Source organism: Schistocerca nitens, chromosome 3, assembly GCF_023898315.1.
Source record: "Schistocerca nitens isolate TAMUIC-IGC-003100 chromosome 3, iqSchNite1.1, whole genome shotgun sequence".
Taxonomy (NCBI): Eukaryota; Metazoa; Arthropoda; class Insecta; order Orthoptera; family Acrididae; genus Schistocerca; species Schistocerca nitens.
In genome coordinates, this window is record NC_064616.1 from 897760839 (window position 1) to 897787679 (window position 26841).

The following is a 26841-nucleotide window of genomic DNA, read 5'->3' on the forward strand; positions in this document are numbered from 1 at the left end:
TTCCTTCAACGGATTGACACTTGCAAAGCGCAGCAGTACCATTACTCTTGTTTTGACAAAACTGCTTTACAGGCAAAGCCCTGCTCATGTTGACAAGACCCACATTGATTGTCAGCAAGAGTAAAGCACACTGATTCTTGTGTTTCAGACCTAGGTCACTGTACCAGTTACTGTGCCTAGTAGCAAGGCATGACACAATCACTACTAATAAAACAAATCCTGCAGCACACATTCTGAATGTAATTCAGGTAAAAATGAATAACCCTATGATAAATAGTTTTCCATTTCCAATGGATCAACTACCAGAAGTTTAATTATAACAGCCCTGTAGAAAGAAAAAATAATACAAGAAACTGAAAAGGTTAGTAATGCTACAAATTTAGAGTTTTAAGATTTGTAACTTGTAAATTCCAGTTTAAGCTCTTATTGATATAAAAATATAACTATTTAGAATACATTGTTTCATATGATAATGGATAATCTTTGGTAGAATCTAAATATTTTAAGGGCTAGAGTTGTTGACAGGCACATAAACAGCAGTGCCATATGTAGGTACCTTTTGGGTGAACCCTTGTTCAGGGCTATATAGTGCCAGTATACATGCACATATGTACAGCTGTATGGGTATATTGGGGTGGTTTGATGGGTTAAGTTTGGTGAAGTGTATGGAGTAAGTGAGCAGGGAGTGGAGGAAAGTCTTGTGGAAGGGTGACTGATCATTGAGAAGGAGACGGAGTTAGGTCATCAAGATGACAAGGACTATTAAGTGAATTTAGCAGTATAATTTTATACCACAGCTGTAAATAAGTCAGTAGTCACACAGTTGGCCAGTGTTTGCTACTATGTTTCCCATTGAGAACCACGGTAAAAATGGTAATATCACGTTTATTTAGCTGTAGCCTTTGCCAATCTTGTTCTGGCATAGATATTGTGTACTATGCTGATTGCAATAAACTGCTATGGGACCACACAAAGTGTCTACTTGATATGAGATTTTCTCAGGCACTACTGTTCTTTCATCTTCTCATTTTCCATTTTCTTCCTTTCTTCCAATCATGTTCTTCTCTTGAATAATTAGTAAAAACCAGTTTGGATTCAGAGAAGGTATCTCCACAACCAAAGCAATATTTTCATTTATGAATAACGTTTTGGAATGCCTCAACAAAAAGACATTGCCTGTGGGCATATTTTGCAATCTGTCTAAAGCCTTTGACTGTGTTAGTCATAGAATACTTATAGAGAAAGCATGCCACTATGGACTCCGAGGACAAATGGGCAACTGGCTCAAATCATACCTACATGGTAGACAACCGAAAAAAGTGCTAGATGGTAACAATAGTCACATAGTAGGGGTAGAGTCTGACTGGGGAACAGTAAAATATGGAGTTCCACAAGGTTCTGTCCTTGGTCCCCAGCTATGCCTCATATATATCAATGACCTACCATTGTCGTCAAACACAGCAAGCAATTTTACAATGTTTGCTGATGGCACAAGTATTGTAATAGACAGTAAGATACCCTCTGATCTAGAATTAAATGCCATCCATTTACTTGAGGATGTTCTGAACTGGTCTACAGTAAATTCTTTATCAATAAACCTCAGCAAAACTAATTATATTCATTTCCATTCTGGTCACAAAAGTCCACCGGAAATAAACTTTATGCATGATAGCCAGCAGATAGAAAGAGCAAATTGTTTGAAATTCTTGGGCATATATATATATATAGATAGCAGGCTTAACTGGGAACAGCACATCAACCAAACCCTGAAAAGTCTCAGCTCAGCAACATTTGCCATTCGAATATTTGCCAAAATCGGAGACATGAGTGTCTCAAAATCTGCTTACTTTGGCTACTTTCATTCACTTATGTGTCATGAAATAATCTTCTGGGGCAATTCACCACTATCAAAAAAGGTTCTTACAAATCAGATAAAGGTTGACGGAATTTTGTGTGGGTTGCCTCCAAGAATCTCATGTCTCAATCTTTTTAAACAAATAGGGATCATAACCACTACTTCACAATATATATTATCAATTATGACATTTATGCTTCACAATCCTTCTCAATGTGAAACGAATGAAATGTACCATCACCATAACACAAGGAGGAAATGTGACATACACTGTGACTTGAAAAATCTATACCTGGTGCACAAAGGTGTGAAATACACAAGCATAAAAATCTTCAATGCACTTCCAAGTAATATAAAGTGTCTACAAGATAAAAAAATACTGCTTGAAAATAAGCTAAAGGAGTTCTTGCTTGAAAAAAGTTTCTATCCTTTACAAGAATTCTATATCAGAGATAACTAATTTTATTTCCCATATACTATTGTATATTCCTGTCTCAATATATCTTGTATTAATCAGATTAATTGGTGAGATCTGTAAAAAATTGTTTGGACAAACTCAGAATGTTGTATCTGGAACTCTGCTTGTGAGTGCAATTTTATCCTAATGATTGTGTTTCCAACTTGTATTATTAATCTTTGTGTCTGCAACTCATGGTCATGCGGTAGCAGTCTCACTTCCCATGCCCAGGTTCCCGGGTTCGATTCCCAACCTCGTGATGACTGGGTGTTGTGTGATGTCCTTAGGTTAGTTAGGTTTAAGTAGTTCTAGGTTCTAGGGGACTGATGACCATAGATGTTAAGTCCCATAGTGCTCAGAGCCATCTGAACCATTTTTTTTAATCTTTGTTTTTGGTCTTGATGGAAACTAATGTAATAATGAACTAAATGTTTTTGCCTCCTTCCACATCAATGCGTTAACTCGCAGAACTGGATCTCTGGAATACGTATTGCAATAAATAAATAAATAAACACTCACATTGCCTTCTTAGAGTAATGTCTGAACCTAGAGCCTGCCGTATAGTGAGTCCAAAAAAATTTTGATCGTTTTTTGGTAATGGAATAAGGGTTTGATTCTCGTGCATTTCGTAAAGTATATTTTATTGTGAGTAGAGAATCAGTGGATTTGTCTAGTCTTAGAGGTAAGGGAAGTCATAATTGGTTAGTGCCTGTTAGTTGTGCACAGTGTAACTTTGTGGATCATTCACTGCTATGTATGAAATCAGTTCCAGTAAAATGTTATATATGTAAACTTTGGGGGCATATGACTAGGCAATACCAGAAGTCAAGATGGTTCATGTTTCATTAATTAAGTTAATGTATTTTGTTTTCTTGTCTTGTAAATGTTAATGTTGTCAAGGACAAAGGTTCAACAGAACCAGAAATGCAAGATGTGTCAGAACGGGAAGCAGTTGGAATATTGTTATAAAAGGTAGTACAGGTACCAACAGATAATACAGAATTTCATGGGCTGGTAGAATCGTGTTCATCACAAGGGGGTTTAGATTTGTCAGTGGCAAGTTTAATTGGTCCTTCTTCTAGTAAGGCAACCGAGGATGTGAAGGTCTTAGTGGGAGACCTTGGAAATCTGGCACAGATGGAAGGTTGGTCTCAAAGGAATTATTGAGTGTTGCAAAACTGAGACTAACAAGGGAAGCTAAAGTTTATGTAACGTATATAGAAGCTCTTAAGGGAGCCACAACATCCAAAGAATTTAAAGAAGGATTAATTCAGAGACATATGAAATGAAATAGTGACAGACGCTATAGGGAACAATGAGGTATAATAACTAAGAAAAACATGTAAACCGGGGAAAAATTTGTGGATATACGTATGAATTAGGATAGGATGCTGCAGTCAATGAAATTATTTGGCAAGAAGCTGAGCAGAGGGCATCCAATGCTTTTTTAAGAGAGAAGCATGTGGAAATGTGAAGAGATGTATGAACAGGGGATTTGATGGATTTGCCCACAGCAGTACAATTCACTGTAGTGTGTGAGGAGATCTATTTGTTAACAGGAATGCAATATAAATGGACAGTGCAAGTCATATAAAATGAATCAAGTGTGGACAAACAGGACATGTGAGGAGGCAGTGTTGCCAGCCTCAGGGTCATGTGGATAAAGTAAGAGGCAATAATAGTTTTAGAAGTGGAGGACTGGGGAAGGATAAGGTGTTAAATACCAAAAGGAACCCTTGGCCTATCTACAGTCATTCCCAGCTAGAATGGGTGGTACAAAATCGTATCCAGAGCTGGATTGTGTGATAAGAGGAGTAGTAGGAGAAAAGGGTTGCAGGATATTATTGGACATAGGGGCACATTAGTGATCTGGATAAGCATACGCAATGGGCCCACCATGGTGCAGATAGCATAGAGTGAGGGATAAAGATGTCACATCATTAGGATCAATGGACACACTTTCGGCTGGATACGGTTCAATTTAAACAATTGCTAGATATTGTGCCACACATGAGTAAGGGAAACAACATGATTCTAGGATCAGATTTCTTAATTCAGCATTGTGACGTAATTGATCTTCTGCAACATAGCGTGGAACTTGATGGAAAAATGTTTTAGTTAGATGAAGCCATTGCCACTGAAGCAATGTTGCAAGGGGAGTCTGTCTGGAAAGACTGACCTATTACACCGCTGACCATCACACTAACACTTGATTCACATGGTAATGTACCTATGGGTACTGGGAAATCATTTTGGGTCAGTGTAAAGTCTAGGTTTCTGGTAACAATTTTGTGTGTTGTGGAACCATCAGAAGAGAATGAAGTATTAGTTCAGGCATGTGGTTTAGTTAAAAGAGCCACTGTATGCATACAAGAAATAAAGGGTGAAAAGAAGATACCTGTTTCTACACATAATTTTAGTGAAGAGGATATAGGAATAACAATGGGGTTATTAATCACTAATATGGATATCCTGAAGGACGAAGAAAGGAACCCAGAGGGGTCAGCCACAGACAATCTCCAAAAGTTGTTGAAACTGCATTGTGAGAAAAAGTGAAGCACGTAGAGCGAAGTAGTAGGGAATGGATGGAACAGCTACTTTTGGAATTTAGGGATTCATTTCTTCCAGAAGGGCCATTACCAGCTATGTATCTTACACAGCACCACATACCAACAGGAAAGGATTCACCAATCTACACAAATCAGACAGAATACTTAAGTATGAAACACAGTGCTTGTATAACATCAACTTCATCATACAGCCATGAAACTGCGCTTCAAGAAGAAACAAACAGTAAATTATGCTCATGCAGGAAGAAAATCATTAAAGGTTCAAATGGTTCAAATGGCTCTGAGCACTATGGGACTTAACAGCTGTGGTCATCAGTCCCCTAGAACTTAGAACTACTTAAACCTAACTAACCTAAGGACATCACACACATCCATGCCCGAGGCAGGATTCGAACCTGCGACCGTAGCAGTCGCGCGGTTCCGGACTGCGCGCCTAGAACCGCGAGACCACCGCGGCCGGCTAAATCATTAAAGGTATCATGTGTTTTGAGTTTAAAACTTTTTACCATTACAATTGTGCAAGTGCAGACTCAAGACAAAATAGCTAGATATGTGATAACTTCATAACAGTGGCCACTAAAGACAGCAAGGAAGAAATAATTTCCGTGTTGTTAGCAGAGCCGCGAATACTGTAAGCTGAAAATGTCAAACTGTCTACCAAAAGTCAACAGAGTAAATGTGAAACCCAAAACCACAGGACAATGTGGTACCAGCCCAGTAAGACAGTGAAACAGCTCAGCTCTTAGCAGTTATATCATCTGAATACAAGGAACCTTTCAGTTCCTTAGGTGATAAAATTGATGAAACAGAGAAATCTTCCTGAGTGGTACAAAGAGACAATGTTTCTAAAAATCCGTCAAAAAGACCACCTGAGTGTCAGCCAATGAAAAAAAAACTCATTACTATCACACAGTCATGGCCGAAACTGTGCATCTTTGCTAAATAACTTTTTGAAGCCCAAGTACTACGCCACATCAGTTCTTAAAGCAAATGCATGCCCCAGTGAAGTAGTTGAAGGGGCATCAGAACTTACTAGTGATTTCAGTTGGGATAATGTAGTTGTTATCCATGCTGGAACAAATGACGTTTGTAACAAAGACAACTTTATTCCAGACTTAGAAAAGTGGACTGCAGCACTTGATCATTCGAACCTATTGTTATGTACCATTCACTATGACAAGCCAGAAGTTAACAAAACAGTGTATGGATTTAATGAATATACAATGAACTTCTTATCTAAGTTTGTTAATGTGAAACTAATTGGGGTCATTTTATTCATGCAAAGGTGTGATTACACTAATCATGGTCTACACTTGATCAAAACAGGAAAACTCAGGCTGTGCAGAAACATTGATTCATCAGTATCAAACCCATGGAAACAGTGTGAAGTAGTAAAGACACTTACAACCAGCTCTGCAAGAACATGTGATAGTTGGAATAGATGGGCTGCAGCTTGATGGGTATGATCTAGCTACTCATTATTGCAGGACAAGTAAAGAGAAACATGGTGCTGGAATTTATATAGAGACTAAAATCATTTATAAACCTTTGGAGTTTAGTACGTATTGTGTGGATGGACATTTTGAACTTTTTGGGACTGAAATTACTGCAAATAACATGTTACTTGCTGTGCTTGCAATTTACAGAGCTCCAGAAGGGAAGTTTTGCATTTTTATGAATAATTTAGAATCTCTTTTGGCCAAACTGTTCTCTAAAACCAGAAATTTAGTAGTTTCAGGTGACTATAATAGTCAACTTCTTAACTGATAACCACCTTATGACTGAGCTGGACCATTTAATGAGTTCTTACAACTTGGTTGCTATGGTTAACTGACCCACTAGAGTTACACAAAACTGTGAGAGCCTTTAAGATAATATTTTCATTGACAAGAGTAGAGTCAACAGTGCTAGTGTAAGCAAAGTAATTTGTGGCCTGTCTGACTGTGATGGACAACTTCTTAAAGTCAATAACATTAGTTTGTGCAACAAAGTCTCCCACACCTATAGGTCCTATAGGCTTATAAACACTGAAACTATGTCTGCCTTCAATTACCATTTGGCACAGATAGATTGGGATCCATTGTATAGTACATAAGATGCTACTGTTAAATTTAACCTTTTTTAAATGAATTTACTTCTATATTTGAAATGGCCTTCGCAAAAAAACCTGTCAGAAAGAACAAAGAGGTTTCTTCCAACAAAACTTGGATTACTGAAGGTATTAATATCTTTTGTAGGACTAAGAGGGAGCTACATGCCTCACTAGGAGTATCAAATGATCCCCTAGAAATGTCTCATTATAAACTACATTGTAAAGTTTTAAAAACGGGTCATAAACAAATCCAGGAGCTTGTATATTAAGTCTGAAATTGATAAATCCCAGAACAAAATAAAAATGGTTTGGAATGTTATAAAGAGAGTGTGGCAAGAGCAACAAGAATGTTAATACCGTAGAGATAAGCTGTAATGATGAGGTTATTCATAACCTGTAACAGTATCCAACATATTCAACAATCACTTTTTAAATGCAGCAGAAAATGTAGGTTGTAAGGGTTCCTTAAACGCTGCTATGTGTCTATTACAAAGAGCTAATCCCAACACATGTGACCCAATTTTTATTGCCCGTGTCACTATCACTGAAGTTAAAAATAACATCAAGGCCTCAAAAAGTAAAAATTCCACAGGGAGGTTTTGACAACATTTCACCTAAACTTCTAAAGCATTGTAGTGACCACATATGTCACGTCCTGTGTCACATTTTATATGAGTCTATGCAGCAAGATGTTGTCCCAGAGAGATTAAAGCTTGCCGTTGTGAAACCACTTTTCAAGAAGGGTGAAAACACCAGTTTACCTAACTACCATCCAATATCACTACTAAGTAGTTTCTCAAAAGTATTGGAGAAACTAATGTATAAAAGAATTGTAGAACACTCTAACAACAACAATATACTCAACAGAAACCAGTTTGGTTTCCAAAAAGGTAGATCAACGGAGCAGGCTATTTTTTCTATCACAAATGAAATTTTAGTCAATAAATAAGAAAATTTCCCCTATTGGAATCGGAATTTGCTGTAGAGTGTGAGGAGATCTATTTGTCAATAGGAATGCAGGATAAATGCACAGTGCAAGTAATATAAAATTAATCAAGTGTGGACAAACAGGACATGTGAGGAGGCTGTGTTGACATGCGGATAAAGTAAGAGGAAATAATAGTTTTAGAAGTGCAGGACTGGAGAAGGATAAGGTGTTAAATACTAAAAGGAACCCTTGGCGTACCTATGGTCATTCCAAGCAAAAATGGGTGCTACGAAATTGTATACAGAGGTGGATTGTGTGATAATACGAATAGTAGGAGACAAGGGTTGCAGGATATCATTGGACATGGAGGCACAGTAATGATCTGGATGAGCATAAGCAATGGGCCCACCAGGGTACAGATCGCATGGAGTGAGGGATAAAGATTGCACATCATTATGAACAACGGACACACTTTTGCCTGGATACGGTTCAATTTAAACAATCGCTAGATATTGTGCCACACATGAGTAAGGGGAACATCATGATTCTAGGATCAGATTTCTTAATTCAGTATTGTGCCATAATTGATCTTCTGCAACATAGGGTGGAACTTGATGGAAAAACATTTCAGTCAGGTGAAGCCATCACCACAGCAGCGATGCTGCAAGGGGAGTCTGTCAGGAAAGACAAATCTATTACACTGCAGACCATCATACTAACACTCAATTCACAAGATAATGTACCTATGGGTACTGGGAAATCACTTTGGGTCAGTGTAAAATCTAGCTTTCTGGTAACACTTTTGTGCATGGTAGAACCATCAGAAGAGAATGAAGTATTAGTTCAGGCGTGTGGTTTAGTTAAAAGAGCCATAATACGCATACAAGAAATAAAGGGTGAAAAGAACATACCTATTTCTATGTGTTAATTTTAGCACAGAGGCCATAGGAGTAACTATGGGGTTGTAAACTGCATTATGAGAAAAAGTGAAGCATCTAATGGGAAGCAGTAGGGAATGGATGGAAAAGCTTCTTTTGGAATTTAAGGATTTATTTTTTACAAAAGGGTAATTGCCAGCTATGTATATTACACAGCACCACATACCAACAGGAGAAGAATTAGCAGTCTACCACAAATTATACAGACTACTTAAGTACTTACAATCAATTTTGGAGTAACTTATTGATCAATAGCTGAAAGATGAAAACTGAAGAAAGTAATAATCCAATGGGAAGGGGGGGGGGGGGGGGGGCAGGAGTAGTCATCATGCCCAAAAAATCAGTGGCTGCAACACGAAAATATATATTTTGTTGTAATTACAGACACCTAAATGCAAAAACCATAGTTATGACTACCCTTTGCCATACATCACAGAAACCTTGGAACATTTAGGGCAATGCAAACATTTTTCAACAATGGATTTAAAGAGTGGCTATCACCAAACAGAGGTTGCACTGCAGGATCAATACAGAACAGTGTTTTTGGCACTTTGGGGACACTACCAATTCAGAGAAATGCCATTTGAATTATAAAAACATCTGCAATGTTTCAAAGATTGTTGGACACAGTACTCAGAGATTTAAAACCACAGCAATGCTTAGTGTATCTCAATGACATAATTGTATATAGGTGTGATATGGAACAGCATTTGCAATGATTAAGGGAAGTATTCCTAAGGTTAAAAGTAGCAAAGTTAACAATGAGTACAGAAAAATGTAATTTTGTGATGGATGAGGTAGCATACCTAGGACAATAGAAGTTTTTTGCAAAGTATCAGGGGCCATACCAAGTGGTAGAGTCTATGCAGCCAGTAAATGTCAAGATTCAATTTCTGACAAGAATGACACTTGGCCATGTAGGGCAGCTGAAACCCTTTCAAGGGACTCCAGAAGTTACTCCAGAGATAAGGAGAGTGAGGAGAAAGGTATAGGAAGATAAGCTAGAGGTTGTGAATGTAACGGTAACAAGGAACCTGTATGGATTAAGGCCTAGAAGATAGTCATTTAATATTTTTTTAGATTAGGTATAGATTTAGAGTAATTAATATAAGCAGCTTCAGAGTGGCAGTGAATTTAATGAGGAGGAAAATAACAGTTATTCCTGTTCATAGGTGAGGTGCAGAAAAGGCATGATACAGTTCATAGTGGGACTGCTCATTTTCATTGGGGTGGAAGCATTACAGAATCAGCACATAGTTCATGTATATCCTGCCAAGTGGGGGATATTGAAATAATTTGTAAGAGTAAAAATGAAGGGTCTATTATTAGTTGTGAAAGACAAGGTAAGATATGTGAAAATGGAGGAAGCAAAGTTACAAAAATGCCTCCAAGGGGAATCACAGTCTGTTCAAACATGGTAATAAGAGAGGGGCAGGTTTTTGGTGAAATTGCTAATGGGACAAAAGGAGGTAAGAGAATGCAATAATCAAAAGATCAAACCATAATTGTACCTCTAGCAGGTCAAGGTACATTGTTCATACTCTACCTTTGAGAAATTTGTAGTAGTGGCTAGTTGCTTTGAGCAGGGGAAGCTTGCATCAGCAAGAAGGAGAGAATTAAATGGTAGTGGTTTGTTATTAAATGGAACAGCATGTGAGATAATGGTATCTACTTTCCATGTACTCACCACAATTTAGGGATAACTCACCTGACTATCTCGTAGCTGCATTTTTATTGGCTATAGGAGCCTATGGAAGTGATACTTGCTGACAATCTAACCGACTAAAATCACACTCTAGGGATGAATTAATGCAATCTATAAACATGGTTCTGAACCAGCAGAGGGGAGGGGGGAGGGGGTGAGTCTCCCTCAAAACTTGCAGCATATAAATTTATATGAGGAAAACAGTTGCTGGGAAGAGACAACATTGACTATTGTCAAACCAACCGCTGCAACAACACTTGTTCCACTGAACGTAGTCCTTGTTTTGGTACATAGAAGATGAGGCACAAGACTGACTGCAGACCCAGCCATTGTTTGGATTCCAGTGGATTGGATACCTTGAGTCTAGATGCAGTAGAATGAGGATGAAAGCTCAAATGACTAGTATTAAAGATAATTTGTTCATTCTAGCTTGTAACTTGTGAATAGAGAGTTAGAAGTTATTTTACAATAAACCAAGTAATGAAATAAGTTCCATGGTGTTTGAGTTAAGAAGCAAGGCAAGGGGCTGTGTAGGAATGTGTAAGAATAAGAGATAGGGTTAAGAAAATCAAATGTTAGAATAATTCTTCAGAGGCAAATCGGTCCAAAACAGCCGGTCTAAAGGATAACTTAGTTTGGTTGACCTGAGAGTCTTGGTCTTGATAAAGGCGAGGACAAATGTAGCACATTGATCATATTCAGTGAGAATAGTATGCTGAAGTGGAAATGAGTTGCAACAGAGTGTTATGTGTTATGTGTTGCAAGATGGTTATGTATTGCAAAGCAAAACTTGGCCAACAGGCATTGTGAAGCAGAGCCAGCTTGGTGTGGTATGACAACAGCTGATTCTGCAGTATACTAGCAGAGGGATGGAGGCCTTTCTTCGTTTTCCACCAAGAAGGTGTATATCGTATTTTCCTTAAACCCAAAATGAACATAGTCTGACACCATGCTCAGCCCTGCTCTTTGTGCTGTCTGCAATTACAGACATTTATTGTTTTGCATGATAGGCAACTGGATGCCTCCACCAAGCTATTCCTGATGTACTATGGCAATTGACTATAATAAAGAAGTTAACTTAACAAATCCACTGCCATCCTGACATCCCATTTTAGTCTCCATGGCAGACAATCAAAAGGTCATCTAACAACGTTTTAAAGACTCAATTTTTCTTTGCCAGCACTCAAAAATGTATATGTCTATTATGAAAACATACTAAATACAGAAATAATTAAATAGGTTCTGAAATTTGGGTTTCTGGAAATTTTATGGTACGTTTTTATGAAAACAGTGGATAAAAGTGTGGATGCAAAAGCCTGGTAATTAAAATAGACGCCATTCAAATACTATACTTGTATTGCAAATTACAGTACTTTACAAAACATAATACTTATGATTTGTACATTTTACATTGTAATTGGATATTTAATAGCTCTTTATTTTAGAATTCTGTGAAAATCTTCCTATTCTAGTCTTTAAATAGCTGCAATGAACAATGTTACAATGAGCTGACATTCATGAGGCAATGATTAAAGCTCATTGAGAGCATTCACCAGCATTCAAATAAATGGTCATATTCATCCACATATTTAAGAAAGTCACTTATTTTCTGATAATTATGGAGGTACATATTTGCAAGATGATCATCATTAAGGTCATCTTTGTGAGTCAATATTCTTTAGCTGAAAGCTTACTTTGGTACTGTTGGCTTGATCCTGTAAAATAGTATAAGCACTTAACAGTTCATCTACTGGACATGAGAAAAATATTGATTCAGGCAAATAACATCAAAAAATTAGACATGTATACCAGAAGAAAGAGCATTGTTTGTTTAACATGGTGAATTAACTATTAGAAAGCCTTAGGCAAGATATCTTTTTTAAGTAGGCTTTCTCAGGATAGTTACTGCATCTCTTCAAGAGAATACCAGTTCCGTACCTTCCACATATGTGAGACACTCTTCCAACAGTCAGCCAAACCTGTGACCATTTGTGCTTTTCTTATCTGTATATGTTCAATATCATCTATTGGTCTAACTAGATATGTGTCCCACACAGTTGAGCAATATTCCACAATTGGCCACATGAGATATTTGTAAGCAATCTATCGACTGATTGCATTTTCCTAGTATTCGACCAATAAAGCAAAGACTGCTACCTGCTTTACCCACAAGTGAGCCTGTGTGATTATTCCATGACCCTAAAAAGCATTACATCCACCTACATGTATGTGTTGATTGATACCAGCTGAATTTAATTAGCTATTCTACCTTCTTTCCATACATCAATGGAACAGATAGCTGCCCAAATAATTGGTACAGTGGGATGTACACTCTGCTATGGCCTTCACAGTGGTTTCCAGTGTATGGATATATATGTAGATGTAGATATAGTATCCACTGGGCAAAAGGAAATGGAAAAGAATTTGGAGCATTTTTAATAATTTCACATGGTTCTTGTGGACCAAATTCTTACTTTAGATGTAATTTGTGTTGATCAGGATATGATACTGAGCGGTGTTACTGTGGCTAAGGCAGTGCATTCATTGTAAGGAGAACTGAAGTTAAACTCCACATTTAGCATTCAAATTCATGCAACCCATGATTCTTCTTAATCAATTACTGCAAATGTTAGAAGAATTTTTTTGAGAAATACACTCCTAATTTCAGTCCTTACCCTTGTTTGATTGAATCTGTTGCTTTATTTCTCATCAACTTTCCACTGATAAGACATTTGTTTTAATTTCCCTTCATTCATTCTCCACAATTTCTGAGCTAAGACAACAATCAAAGTTGCAAGTCTTCTCAACAAACTGTATGTAAAAACATTTGTGGTAAGAAGGTTGAACTGCAAAAGAAAAGCTATCATTTTTCAAGAAACCAGAGGAAAAAAAATGCTTCAGAAATGAAAAAAGTACATGCAAATAAATTTATTGTGCTGTCTCAAAATGCATATCATCACATTTAGCTCCATTTTGAATAACTGTTTATAAGAAGTACCTTAAAAGAATAAGTGGTGCCATATATTCTGTGATGAAAGTAAGCCCTACAATCTTAATGATATTTATTGATGAATATTACATTTACAAGTGTATTATTAAGGAAAGGCCATTTTATTTCACTAACTAATGAGAAAATATATTTACATGTAGATCATTAGATCTTCTCAGACTTTCATTATTATGTGAATACCTACTATAGCAAAATTGCAACGAAGTTACAGAAAAATTTTCCAAAAAGTGCTAATCAACCAATACAGAAGCATGTAGCAAAGTCAATGGTATTGCCTCCAACTACTGAGGAGGAAGTATGCAATGTTGTAAGGCAATTAAAGAACTAAAAGTCGGCAGGTTTAGATGAAATCCCAATATGTGTGCAGAAAAAAATGCAGAAATTGTATCAAAGCTCCACTAACAGAAATCATAAATGAATCCTCCAAAGCTGGTTGCTTCCCTGACTATCTGAAGCACACCAAAATTTTACCAGTTCACAAGAAAGGTGACATAGAAAATGCTGAGAACTACAGACCCTACTGTCATGCTTTTCCAAAATGATAGAAACAATGAAGACAAACAGGCTTATGAGCTATCTAAGTAAATTAAACCTCCTCTGCAATGACCACCATGGTTGCAGGCCTGGTAGAGATACAGAATCTGCAATAGCACAATTTACAAAAACAGATTTAGAAGCACTAGATGAGAACAGCTATGTAACTTGCCTTTTCCTAGACATCTGATACAGTTGACCACCAGAAGCTGTTGCATAAGTTAGAGGCACTAGGAGTAATTGGAGTGGTTCTCAAATGGTTTTGTTCATACCTAGAAAACAGAGTACAGTCAGTAGAGACCACACATGTCACCAGTGAATCAAAGTACATTGAGAAACATATATCTGATCCACAATATATCAATATTGGCGTTCCTCAAGGAAGTGTACTGGCCCCAGTATTGATCCTGATGTATATAAATGATTTCCCACAACATATCAGCCATGGAGAGAAGATATTGTTTGCTGATGACATCAACGTAATAATCACCAGTAAGACACCAGCACAAATGCTGGAAAATTCAACTGAAGTGCTGAGGGATGTTCACAAATGGTCTCAGGAAAACAAAGTAACTCACAACATAAAGCAAACAAATACAATATGCTTTAGAATGAACAGAAAACAGAGTCCCTTAAATTTAAAACTAGATAACATCTCCATAGATGATGTACCTACAACAAAATTCTTAGGGTTGCACATTGACAGCCACATGAAGTGGAATGAACATGCTATGAAACTCGCGAAAAACATATCCACAACATGTTATGCACTTGAGTCCTTGTAGCCGAATGCAGTAATGAATGTTTGAGAACTGTATACTTTAGTTATGTTCATTCAGTAATCAATTATGGTATTATTTTCTGGGGAAACAGTGCTCAGAGTTTACAAACAGTATTTAAAATGCAAAGGAGAGCAGTAAGAATTATAACAAAAAGCAGTAAGTGGACACACTGCAGAGAACTTTTCAAAATGTTAGAAATTCTAACTGTTCCTAGTGAATTTATATTCCAAACCATAGTGTACATCAAGAAAAACATAGAAAATTATGCTGGCTGGGTGGACGAGTGGTTCTAGCCGCTACAGTCTGGAACCGCGCGACCGCTACGGTCACAGGTTCGAATCCTGCCTCAGGCGTGGATGTGTGTGATGTCCTTAGGTTAGTTAGGTTTAAGTAGTTCTAAGTTCTAGGGGACTGATGACCTCAGAAGTTAAGTCCCATAGTGCTCAGAGCCATTTGAACCATAGAAAATTATAGCAGAAATGCTATAGTACAAGAACAAGTCACTGTCTTCACCTAGACAGGAAGTATAAACATAAGACTCAAAATAGCTTCCTGTATGAAGGTGTAACACTATATTATAAACTGCCACAGAAAATAAAAGAAGCAGATGACATGTACTGCTTTAGGAAAAATCTTAAATCGTTTTTGCAGGAACACTGGTTTTACACTATAAGTTAATTCCTTAGTATAAAATGATTGTAAATAACTCTTGTTTCACAATATTTAACTATATGTAACATTTTGCTAAGGATTGTAAATAACTTATATGCCACAATGTTTAACTACATGTAACAGCAAACTGTATAAATATATGAATGTACACAAACTGACAACATCCATACATTTTAAAATGTCCATGCATGGCTAAATAAATAATGTCCTGAGCACGAAGTTCCTCAGATCTGCAGTGCAGATGCAGAACACAAAAAACAAGTCTTACCACAGTAATAGCATGTGACTCTTTTGGAAAAATATATAGCATACAGTCTTCTCAAACTTCCATGTAGAAATGTGACAGAATGAAGTAGTATGAAGTCTAGAAAGTTATTAATTTATAGCTACACTTTGTGATTACAACACACAACATGTAGATTTCTTCTCAGACTCCCATGTTTTGTTGATTTCTGAGTTCTCTGATTCTTGCAGTTGATTTGCAATGCAGTTTTAAACATGCTTGATCTGGAAAACATATAACAAGTGGTATCACATTAGTCAAAACCTTGTTTCTTAACACAACACAAACATGATCACCAGACAGTCTCATATAGAACACAAATAAACAGTAAACTCTGTACTATAATTATAAAATTCTCTCAAGCCTCCATCCTCATCAAGTGGTTTAAATTCCATGAGCTTACAGCTTTCAGCCATTGTCAGTTTTGTTTGCCGCTGCTGTCTTTATAATGGCACACTGCCTTTTGCAATGTCACAGATGCTGGCTCTGGCACCATATATAGTAATATTCTTGTTGTGCACTTGAAGTGTCCACTTCAACCTCCTAATGGTTGGGCCGTAGCTGTGCTTAACAGCAGGGCACCACCTTTACTGAGAGTGCTGTCATTAATTTTTATCTCAAACGCTTATTTTATAATGCTATCAAGATGCTATTAGTCTGTGTAATAACAGATGTCTCACTGAATACAATACAGCATCCTGTTTTTAGAACATGCCTTTCTACCATTGATTTCTCAGGGTACCACAGTGCTGTTCAATAGTATGCACCATCTGTCCTCACCCACTTAGCATTTTATATACTCCTGGTGTTTTGAGACCTACATCATCTTTCACAGGCCTGATGAGTTGTCTAATCTTTGCTGTAGTACTGAATATGCAATTTATTTATGCATGTTTAGGAGCTGGCTTATCTTTCCAATTACTGGGCCACAGAATGGCAAAAATGTAAGGTTCTTTGTGTCTGCCTTTAAAGCCTTCTGCCTATGTGTCTTTGGAAAGATGGCTTGTGAGATCTGGCAGCTCTTGTAGCCATTTACTTTGAATACTTTCTGTGAATGGCTCAGTTTCTTCAGCATATTTTCAGCATCTGAGATGGCTTCTACTCTGAAGGCAGTATTGCTACATAAGGATGGCAACAGCCACAATAAGATAGTCACCACTTGACAATGACCAAGGAGTATTCAGATGAAAGCTCGTGGATTTTAAATGACTTAAAACAGCTGCAGCTCATGATAATTTTATTAGTACATATCTCCACGAAAATATGCATTTTTATATTACATAGTGTAAAATTTTAAAATATATTTTACATTGGCATGTGTGCAAAGGACATCTGACAGATATACCCAATACCATATATCATTTCTAAATAACACAACTATCATTAAGCATAGATTATAAAAATAAATTTTTCCTTATATTTACATTTTTAAATAGGTCACCATAAACCAAGAGAATTAATATTACAGTACATGATATAATAATATGCAGCTAACAATAGTGAGGATACTGATAGGCTTAAGCTGATACAAGTCCATATAAACTTTGCTGTTGGCTCCTAAAGAGCATGTACAGGTGTTGCTGCTGTTTTACTCAGAATAATGCAGAGCATGTAACTGCAAAGTATTTTATTTTATAAAAAAAGAAATCACACCATAAAATCAGTTAAATCAAAGATCAATTTTTAATAGTAAATGGTTTAGAAATAACACAAAACTAATTGATGTGAACTGCTTTTTCCACATTTGAAATGAGGTTCTTATCATTGAACAATACATTTAGTATTGAAAAAAGTTGTTAAATTTTTTGACTACGGCCAGTTTTGGCAGTGCTGTTAACAAAATACTTCTATCAACAAGAAACAATATGGTATGGTTGGGTATGGGATTTGCGTATGTCGTGAGTTTAATAAAGAAAACAACATGGCATCCAGCACTGCCTTTAATGGAATTCTGTACTGAACTTGCATCATCCTAGTAAAGTGTACAACGTAATGATGAATGTTAGCATTTTTTTTTTTTTTTTTTTTTTTTTGCATTTTCTTTCAACTTTTTGCAGTCTGTTTGGAATATATGTCTCCATTTATAGGTTTGCTATTCCTTTTTTATACACACCTTTCTAACATATATTATGTGAACTATAACACCAAATTATCTTCAGAAACCTAAAAAAATATATATCAATGGTACTTTCCTTTTTGTCTAAAGATTTTTATGTTTTGTTGAGATATTTCTTTATTGCTATCATTTTGTTACTTACTCTTATGAAACCATGCTAATGTTTTGATATTAACTAAAATTTTGTAATAAATCTTTACATTATGTTATGAAACAATATCTTAACTGCTTTTCAAAATGCACTGAACTAGAATACTGACCTCTAATTAGTTACATATATTTTAAACTTATCAAATGTCTTTTCTTCTATTATTAGATTCCATTACTAATTTGTAATAATTGCAATAGATTCTTCTCATGGTCTTCTGTTGATAGGTGGGGGAGCGTTGCTTTGGTTGGGCAGGATAGCATAGCTGCTCTCCCACATGTACGTTTCAGTTTAATCAGCAGGCAGGGTTGTTGTTTTCGTCTTCAGTCCTGAGACTGGTTTGATGCAGCTCTCAATGCTACTCTATCCTGTGCAACCTTATTCATCTCCCAGTACCTACTGCAGCCTACATCCTTCTGAATCTGCTTAGTGTATTCATCTCTTGGTCTCCCTCTACAATTTTTACCCTCCACGCTGCCCTCCAATACTAAATTGGTGATCCCTCGATGTCTCAGAACATGTCCTACCAACCGATCCCTTCTCCTAGTCAAGTTGTGCCACAAGCTCCTCTTCTCCCCAATTCTATTCAATACCTCCTCATTAGTTATGTGATCCACCCATCTAATCTTCAGCATTCTTCTGTAGCACCACATTTCGAAAGCTTCTATTCTCTTCTTGTCTAAACTATTTATCGTCCACGTTTCACTTCCATACATGGCTACACTCCATACAAATACTTTCAGAAACGACTTCCTGACACTTAAATCTACACTCGATGTTAACAAATTTTTCTTCATCAGAAACGCTTTCCTTGCCATTGCCAGTCTACATTTTATATCCTCTCTACTTCAACCATCATCAGTTATTTTGCTCCCCAAATAGCAAAACTCCTTTACTACTTTAAGTGTCTCATTTCCTAATCTAATTCCCTCAGCATCACCCGACTTAATTAGAGTACATTCCATTACCCTCGTTTTGCTTTTGTTGATGTTCATCTTATACCCTCCTTTCGAGACACTATCCATTCCGTTCAGCTGCTCTTCCAAGTCCTTTGCTGTCTCTGACAGAATTACAATGTCATCGGCGAACCTCAAAGTTATTATTTCTTCTCCATGGATTTTAATTCCTACTCAATACTTTTCTTTTGTTTCCTTTATTGCTTGCTCAATATACAGATTGAATAACATTGGGGATAGGCTACAACCCTGTCTCACTCCCTTCCCAACCACTGCTTCCCTTTCATACCCCTCGACTCTTATAACTGCCATCTGGTTTCTGTACAAATTGTAAATAGCAGGGTAGTTAGGAGTCTATCAAAGGTGGGGGCCACCACAGCAAGACAGATGGACTACAGTAAAACTCTTTCTGGTTGCATTAAGCTGGAGCAGACACAGAATCATGTATTTGTCTGGTGCTTCCGCGTGGTGTTGACCCATGCTTTCTTTGTAACTGGTGTGAGGGAGTCCATGACCACATAAGCTGCTGAGAGACTGGGTACAGACAGTGTGCTGTGAATGTAGTCTGCCTATGCTGCATCCTTGCAGGTTGGCTTGCCTGAAGTTAGTGGAATCAGTGGCAACTTGGCATAGCCCCACCACCTTCACAGTCTGGCGGCATTGAACTTTGCACCCCAATGAGCATGGCAAGCCAAGGCTGTCTGGCATGATACAGACCCAATACGCAAGTCCACTGAGATCTGTTGCTGGTCTCTTCACTGCTGGTAGGTCACCAAATCTGCATATTTATAGTGTCTCCATGCTGACTGATTTTGCTGCTTGGTGGTGAGAGCATGCCATCCAATTGATGCAATGCTGTGTTACAAGAGTCTTGCCACATATTGACATAATTCCAGGGCTGTTAGAAAGTTGAGTGTGTTGGCAGCCACCATGCCTTCGGGGATGGTAAATGGATCACAGTGCCTTGAAATGCATCTGTGATGTGGTATTCCATCCACATTGGGACATTACATAATTTTGTTGTTGTTGTATAGCGTCTTTGAAGACTGCATAGTAACTCTTTGTATTTATGTCCACTCTAAGCATATCATCAACTTTGAAGGAAGCAGTACATTCAGTTTCACAATACCTATGTATTAACTAGGTTGATTTATACAGTACACAATAACATTGAAGACATGGTGTTAAGACTACCCATTTTTACAGTACAAATCACAAATTTTTCTCATATTTAATAGGTCATGTTACATTATCTCTGTTCCTTAGCTGAATATCTGGCTGCATCGCCAAAACATTGAAAAAAAAATTAGCTGCATAATAATAGTAATCCTTACTTCAATGGTAGCATTATGATCAAATGTAGCCATACCACAAGGAGAAGCTAAGTTGAATAGCTTCTTTTTATCCCAGTTCTACATTATGAGCAGATGGTGTTAATGACCATTATACACTTGCTTCCAAGGTCATGGCACAGGGGAATTTGGCATCAATTTAACTTGTGGGATATGGTGATCAGGATTGTAGTTGTCAATTTTGTGATTCTTACTGTTGTAGAATAGAATTACACTCATAAAGCAGTGTGGCAAATTGATAGGGATAGAGGAAATGCCCAACGAGAACTACTAGGGGAAATAAATAGAGGCCCTTACAAAATGAGATGATTTAACATGACAGGATCCTGGATGTACGCACTACTCTGATACGAAGAAGTTAGTGCAGTCAGAAGACTGGTGATCAAAATAATAATAATAATAATAATAATAATAATAACAATAATAAAGTGAACTGTGGATAAACTTATAATATGTCACTCTCATCCAATACATATGGGTTCTCACGTTAGTCAATATTCTATCCAGATCTCATTCCATAATGTACTTTTATGTTATATAATTGTGATGTATCAGACCATAACAGTAGTTCAAGTAAGATTTTTGAAAGATGCTCAAACCTGCATGGGTGGCACACACATCCTTAAAACTCTAATGTATGGAGAGGACTCGAGGATCCTTTGATCAAGCAGTGGGTGCCGAATGGCTGATGAAGGTAAATTTTATGAAGCATCACATGTGGTCTATTTTCATGTATGAATGAAATTAGGTCAATATGATACTGTGGATCATATCATTTAAAACTTTGTATCTTCAACAAATACACACTGCAATACAGACTATCTACTAAAGAGAAAATGCACTAGAAGCATCAGATTCCATGGTGAGATAGATATATATGTCAGAGTAGAATAATGGCCATGAGTTACTCACTTTGAAACTTAAATTACGCACGTCCATAACTGCTACAGAGTGGCTCCAGGAACACTCTTCTGAATTTAAACAAGCCTGCTGGCCTACGGACTCCCCAGACATCAACGGTATTGAGCCTATCTGGGATGCCTAGCAATGTGCTGTTCAGAAGAGACCTCCACCCCCTCATACTCTTACAGATTTATGGACAGGTGTCAATTCCCTCCAGCACTACTTCAGACATTAGTCGAGTCCATGCCATGTTGTGTTGCAGCACTTCTGCTTGCTCACATGGGCTCTACACGATATTAGGCAGGTGTAGCAGTTTCTTTGGCACTTCAGTGCATTCAGAGTTAACAAATTCCTCTTTTTGAGAAATTCTATCCTTGCTCGATTTTATATCCTCTCTACTTTCAACCATCATCAGTTACATTGCTGCTCAAGTAGCAGATATCATCTACTACTTTTAGCATCTCATTTCCTAATCTAATTTCCTTAGCACTCACTGATTTAATTCGTCTACATCCCACAACACTTGTTTTACTTTTGACGGTCCGTTCTGTTCACCTGTTCTTTCAATTACATTGCTGTCTCTGAGAGAATTACAATGTCCTCAGAAAATCTCAAGGTTTTTGACATAACTGTTTTCTGAGTACCACATCATAATGTAAAAAAACTATGATGGAGAAAACAACATTTCAGCCATGGTTACAGTGGTCTTCTTCTGGGTCTACACAGTATAATTTTTTACAGTCTGATGAGGTACGATTGTTGGAAAGCTTTAATGTCAACACACTGACTGTGGAAACATGTACAATTGGATCAATGTTTTTAGTTTTTCTCCCCAAACTTTAACACCTTTTTCAAATTTTTGTCTGGTTTCCTTTCCTGCTTGCTCAATGTACAGACTGAAAAACATCAGGAATAGGGTACTTGAAAAACATCAAGAATAGTCTACAGCTTTGTTCACTCCTTTCTGAACTACTAGTTTTCTTTCATGTTCTTCAACTTTTATAGCTGTTGTTTGATTTCTGCAAAAATTGTGTATAACATTCAGTTCTTGTATTTTATACATGTATCCTCCAGAATTTCAAAGATTGTAGTCCAGTCAACACCATCAAAAATTCTATCAGGTCTACAGAAGAAATAAACATAGGTTTGCTTTCTTTAAACTATTTCCTAAAATAAGTGATAGGTTTGGTACTGGCTCATATGTCCAAGGTAACACTGGATTCCAGACTGATCTTCCCTATGGTTACCATCTACCAGTTTATCCATCCTTCTGTAAATATTTCACGTCAGTTATTTATGACTATTAGTTATTAAACTTATAGATCAGTAACATTCAAATGTGCTAGTACCTGATATCTGTGGAATTGAAATTAATATCTTCTAGAAGTATGTGGGTATTTCATCTGTCTCATATAGCTTACACACCACATGGAATAGTTTTGTCATTTCTGACTTTCCCAGAGATCTCAATAATTCTCAAGAAATGTCATATACTCTAGGAGCCTTGTTTCAACTTAGATATTTCAGAGTTCTGTCAAATTCTTCTTGCTGTACCATATCTCTCATCTTATCTAATCCATCTTCCCTTTCTATAATACTGTTTTCAAGTTCATTTCCCTTGTTGAATGCCTCAGTGTATTCCTTCCTAAGTTTCCTTCTTTACTTAGTACTCTGCTGCAGTCTCAATTTTAATTATCATAGAGTTATGTCTCTTTTCCAGGAAGATCTCTTAATCATACTATAAGTGGTATCTATTTTCTCTCCTATTTACACATGCTTATACAGTCCTGCATTTGTCCTCTAGTCATTCCTACTTTGCCATTTCGCATTTTCTGTCAATCTCATTTTTAGACATCTGAATTACATTTTGCCAGCTTCAGTCTATGCATTTTTATATTTTCTTCTTTCATGAGTTAAATGGAGAATCTCCTGTGCTAACCAGAGATTCCTGTGAGTTCTTGCCTTTTTATGTTTTAGATCCTCAGCTGCAGACAATATTTCATCTCTCAAAGCCTTACATTCATCCTCTACCATATTCCTTGCCACTGTTTTGGTCAAATGTTGCCTTATGTACCCTCTAAAACTGTCTACAATCTCTGTTTCTCTCAACATAACCATGACCCATCTCCATAATGTCCTTCCTTTTTGCATTTTCTTAAGTTTAAAAAAAAATTAACCAATTAATTTTGGTTACAGTCCACATCTGCCCCTACAAATGTCTAACAGTTTAATATTTCATCTCTATCTTATAATTATATAATCAATCTGAAACTTTTCAGTGTCCCGAGGTATCATACATGTATACAACGTTGTTTCATGACTCTTAAACCAAATGTTAGTGATGATTAAATTATTCTATGTAATAAATTTTGCCTTTCCCCCAAATCATATTATTTTACCATTTTCCCTTTTCTTCTTTTTCCTATGTAGAATTCCAGCTTTTAATCAAAATTAATTTTTTATTTCCTTTAAGAATCTCAAAAACTTCTTTCATCTCATCCTACATTTTGTCAGTCTCTTCATCATCTGTAGTAATAGTTGGCATATAAAATTGCACTTCTGTGGTAGGCACTGGTCTTGCGTCTGCCTTGGCTATGGTAATGCATTCACTAAGCTGTTCATAGTAGTTTACCACACTCTTATTTTCTTTTTGATTATTAGTCCTACTCCTGCATTACTCCTGTTTGATTTTCTATTTATAACCCTGTACACACCTTACCAGAAATCCTATTCTTCCTACCAGTGCACTTCACGAATCCTCACTATAACAAAGTTCAAACTATCTATTCCCTTTTTAAATGCTCTAGCCTCCCTACTTCATTAAGTGATCATTCTGCAATCCGATCTGGAGAATCCCAGTCTTTTTTTTTCCACTGTGATATCCTCCTGAGTAGTCCTCACCTGGGGATACAAATGGGGGAAGTTTTCTCTCTGGAATATTTTACCCAAGAGGATGCCATCATCACTTAACCATACAGAAGAGCCACATGCCCTCAGGAAAAATAACAGCTATAGTTTCACTTTCCCCTTTCTTTTAGCTGTTCACAGTACCAGCACAGCAAGGCCATGTTGGCTAACAGTACAAGCCCTGACCGATCAGTTAATCCGACTGTTCCCCTGCAGCTGCTGAAAAGGCTGCTGTCCCACTTCAGGAACCTCATGTTTGTCTAGCCTCCACTTGTATGACTCTTCACTGTGGTTGCACCCATGGTAAGGCCGTCTGTATCACTGAGGCACTCAAATCATCTCATCTCAGTAATGTCTAAGACTCATGGCCAGTAAATTAATACATCACATTTTAACTTCACCTGGTGACATTTGTCATAATGAAGATTTTTCTATTCTCAACTATTAGGCTACTGCAAAGTTCTAATGGGTCAGTGTAAAATGTTTCTGAAAATACATCACTTGTGTCTCCACAGCAGTCCTGATCGACTGTTGTTGCACACATCACAAACATAAAATATTTCTCAATATCGTGTTTTGCACACACATAAAGAAATGGTCATATCACAAGAGGAACTGAGGTGGCATAATTATTAGGAAAATGCAATTCCATTTCAGGGTCTGAGGAACTCCAAATCACTATCTCAGATTATGACTGATGCGGTCGCTGTGTGCTCAAATTACTTGATATTTTTAGGATGATTCCCCTAAAAAACATAATAGTGAATTTTCTTCCCCAGCTTTGTGTTATCTGAAACTGTATTCAGTCTGTAATGTACTCAGACAAAATAAAACACTACCGCTTAAAATGTTTTTCTTCATTTGTGATTATTTCAGAGACTTCAGGCATTCACATATAGGCCCACTTAAATATTTTGTGCATTTGGCTTATGCATGAAAATGAGAAAGAGTATGATCAGCAATTACAAAAGCTTTGGGCTTTTATTTACTTCAGTATGTTATATAATGTATTCTGTATCGGACATAATTTAATCACTAATCATTTGCAAACAAATGCTCATTTACCTGAGAATTAATAACATATTTGCTGCGATGTCAGTCGATGATGTCGTGAAAAACATTATCAGTACATCAGTTGTATAAGGGTTATTACATGTATTTATCATTGCAAGTGCAAGCTTCAGTTATCCAAGAAACCAAACCATAGGTGAAGGATGATTCACAGCAGAAATTACATAAATATTTGATAGGATATTTTCCAGCTGTCATTTTGCAGTCAGTAATTAATTAAAGTCAGCACTCCTTTACAGTCAGCGACGTTATATTTAATTACTACAGTAACACTGAATCCCTAAAACATTCAGTTACGACTACAAGTATTTGTTAAACCAGTGATGTTTGAAAGACAGAAGTGCAATATAACTGCTGACAAAATGCAAATTTCCACACTCTTCCTTTTATCGGAAGGGAAATTCGCTGCCCCTGATACATTCTTCATGAAACCAAGGCGTCTAGAATTTGAGAATATGATGCATATAATTATATATTTAGTTTCGCATTGCACATTATTGAAGTGATGGGGTAATGAGGTCGGTTAACAAAAGCTGAGAACATTAAGAACAGTGCTGCAGTAATTTTTCTGGGGTACTGTATGGTATTTTAAACATGATCATTCTTCGTACCCATCAAGAAGGGCGCTTTAGTTATTTTTGTTGGGAAAGAAGTCTGTTTATTATAGACAGGTCATTAATCCTTACCTCTATGTGAGTCAGTTATATTCGCACTGTGAATGTATTCCCTGAAGCATTTCTCCAGCATACTGATTTACTCTTTTGTGAAGAATTTAACCTACAAAGAAACAAAGTAGTTATGAACTGGAAAAACTAAAACGGTTACGATATACTAATAAATTGCACAGGTTTCATACAGAATCATCATTGTTTCCAGCCGTAATAAGATGCAATGAAGAAATGAATTGGAGTTACATTTCCGCTACTGTGAGTTGCACCAACCTCACCCAAGTAATTACTCAAACAATAAGAGACAGTTACACTTGTTGCGCCAAAGACTGTACTAGGTGCCACATGCTGTTTACATTTTTCGAGTGCCAGGAAGAAGGGACTTGATGCAAATCACAAGGACACATGAAGTTTAGGTCTACATCTCTTTTCAATGGAAGTAAATGTGTGCCAGATTCGACATTGTCGGAGTCTCAGGTGTCCCACAATATTCGAAAGACAGAAAAAATGTGGTGTTATTTGAATTTGAAGCGAAATCGTTTAAAAATTTTGCTTATCTGTGGAAAGCCGATTGTCTTCCTACTATACACGAAAAGAAAGAGCTACTACATACTTCATTTCGTTATAACTTAGTGATTTCTTGAAAAGGAGAGTTTGACAGATTTGCACACACACTAATGAAATTAGCATAGAAAGGAAAACTGGAGACATCGTAAGATAAAAATTTAATTACTGTCAATTTGTAAACCGTATTCTGCAACAGTTTTTGTTCCATTGTTTAAATTTGGCCATATTCAGTCTCAGATCAGGGTTGCAGTAAACAATCTAAGCAAGCAACCTGTAAGCCGAATTCCAATCTTCGATCAGGTATAGTCCTAATTAAGGAATTAGTTA

The 26841-nt window shown here is 36.9% G+C and overlaps 1 protein-coding gene across 1 annotated transcript in view; it reads right to left on the reverse strand.

Annotated features, from left to right (window-relative positions):
• Positions 1–26402, reverse strand: part of LOC126249468 (uncharacterized) — a 58504-nt gene extending 32102 nt beyond the window's left edge. Inside the window, exons 1-2 of the mRNA XM_049951123.1 lie at positions 26136–26402; positions 25966–26056 (exon numbers count right to left, since the gene is read on the reverse strand). The gene's annotated coding sequence lies outside the window, so the exon portion shown is untranslated. The remainder of the gene's footprint in view (positions 1–25965; positions 26057–26135) is intronic.
• Between the last annotated feature and the right edge of the window lie 439 nt (positions 26403–26841).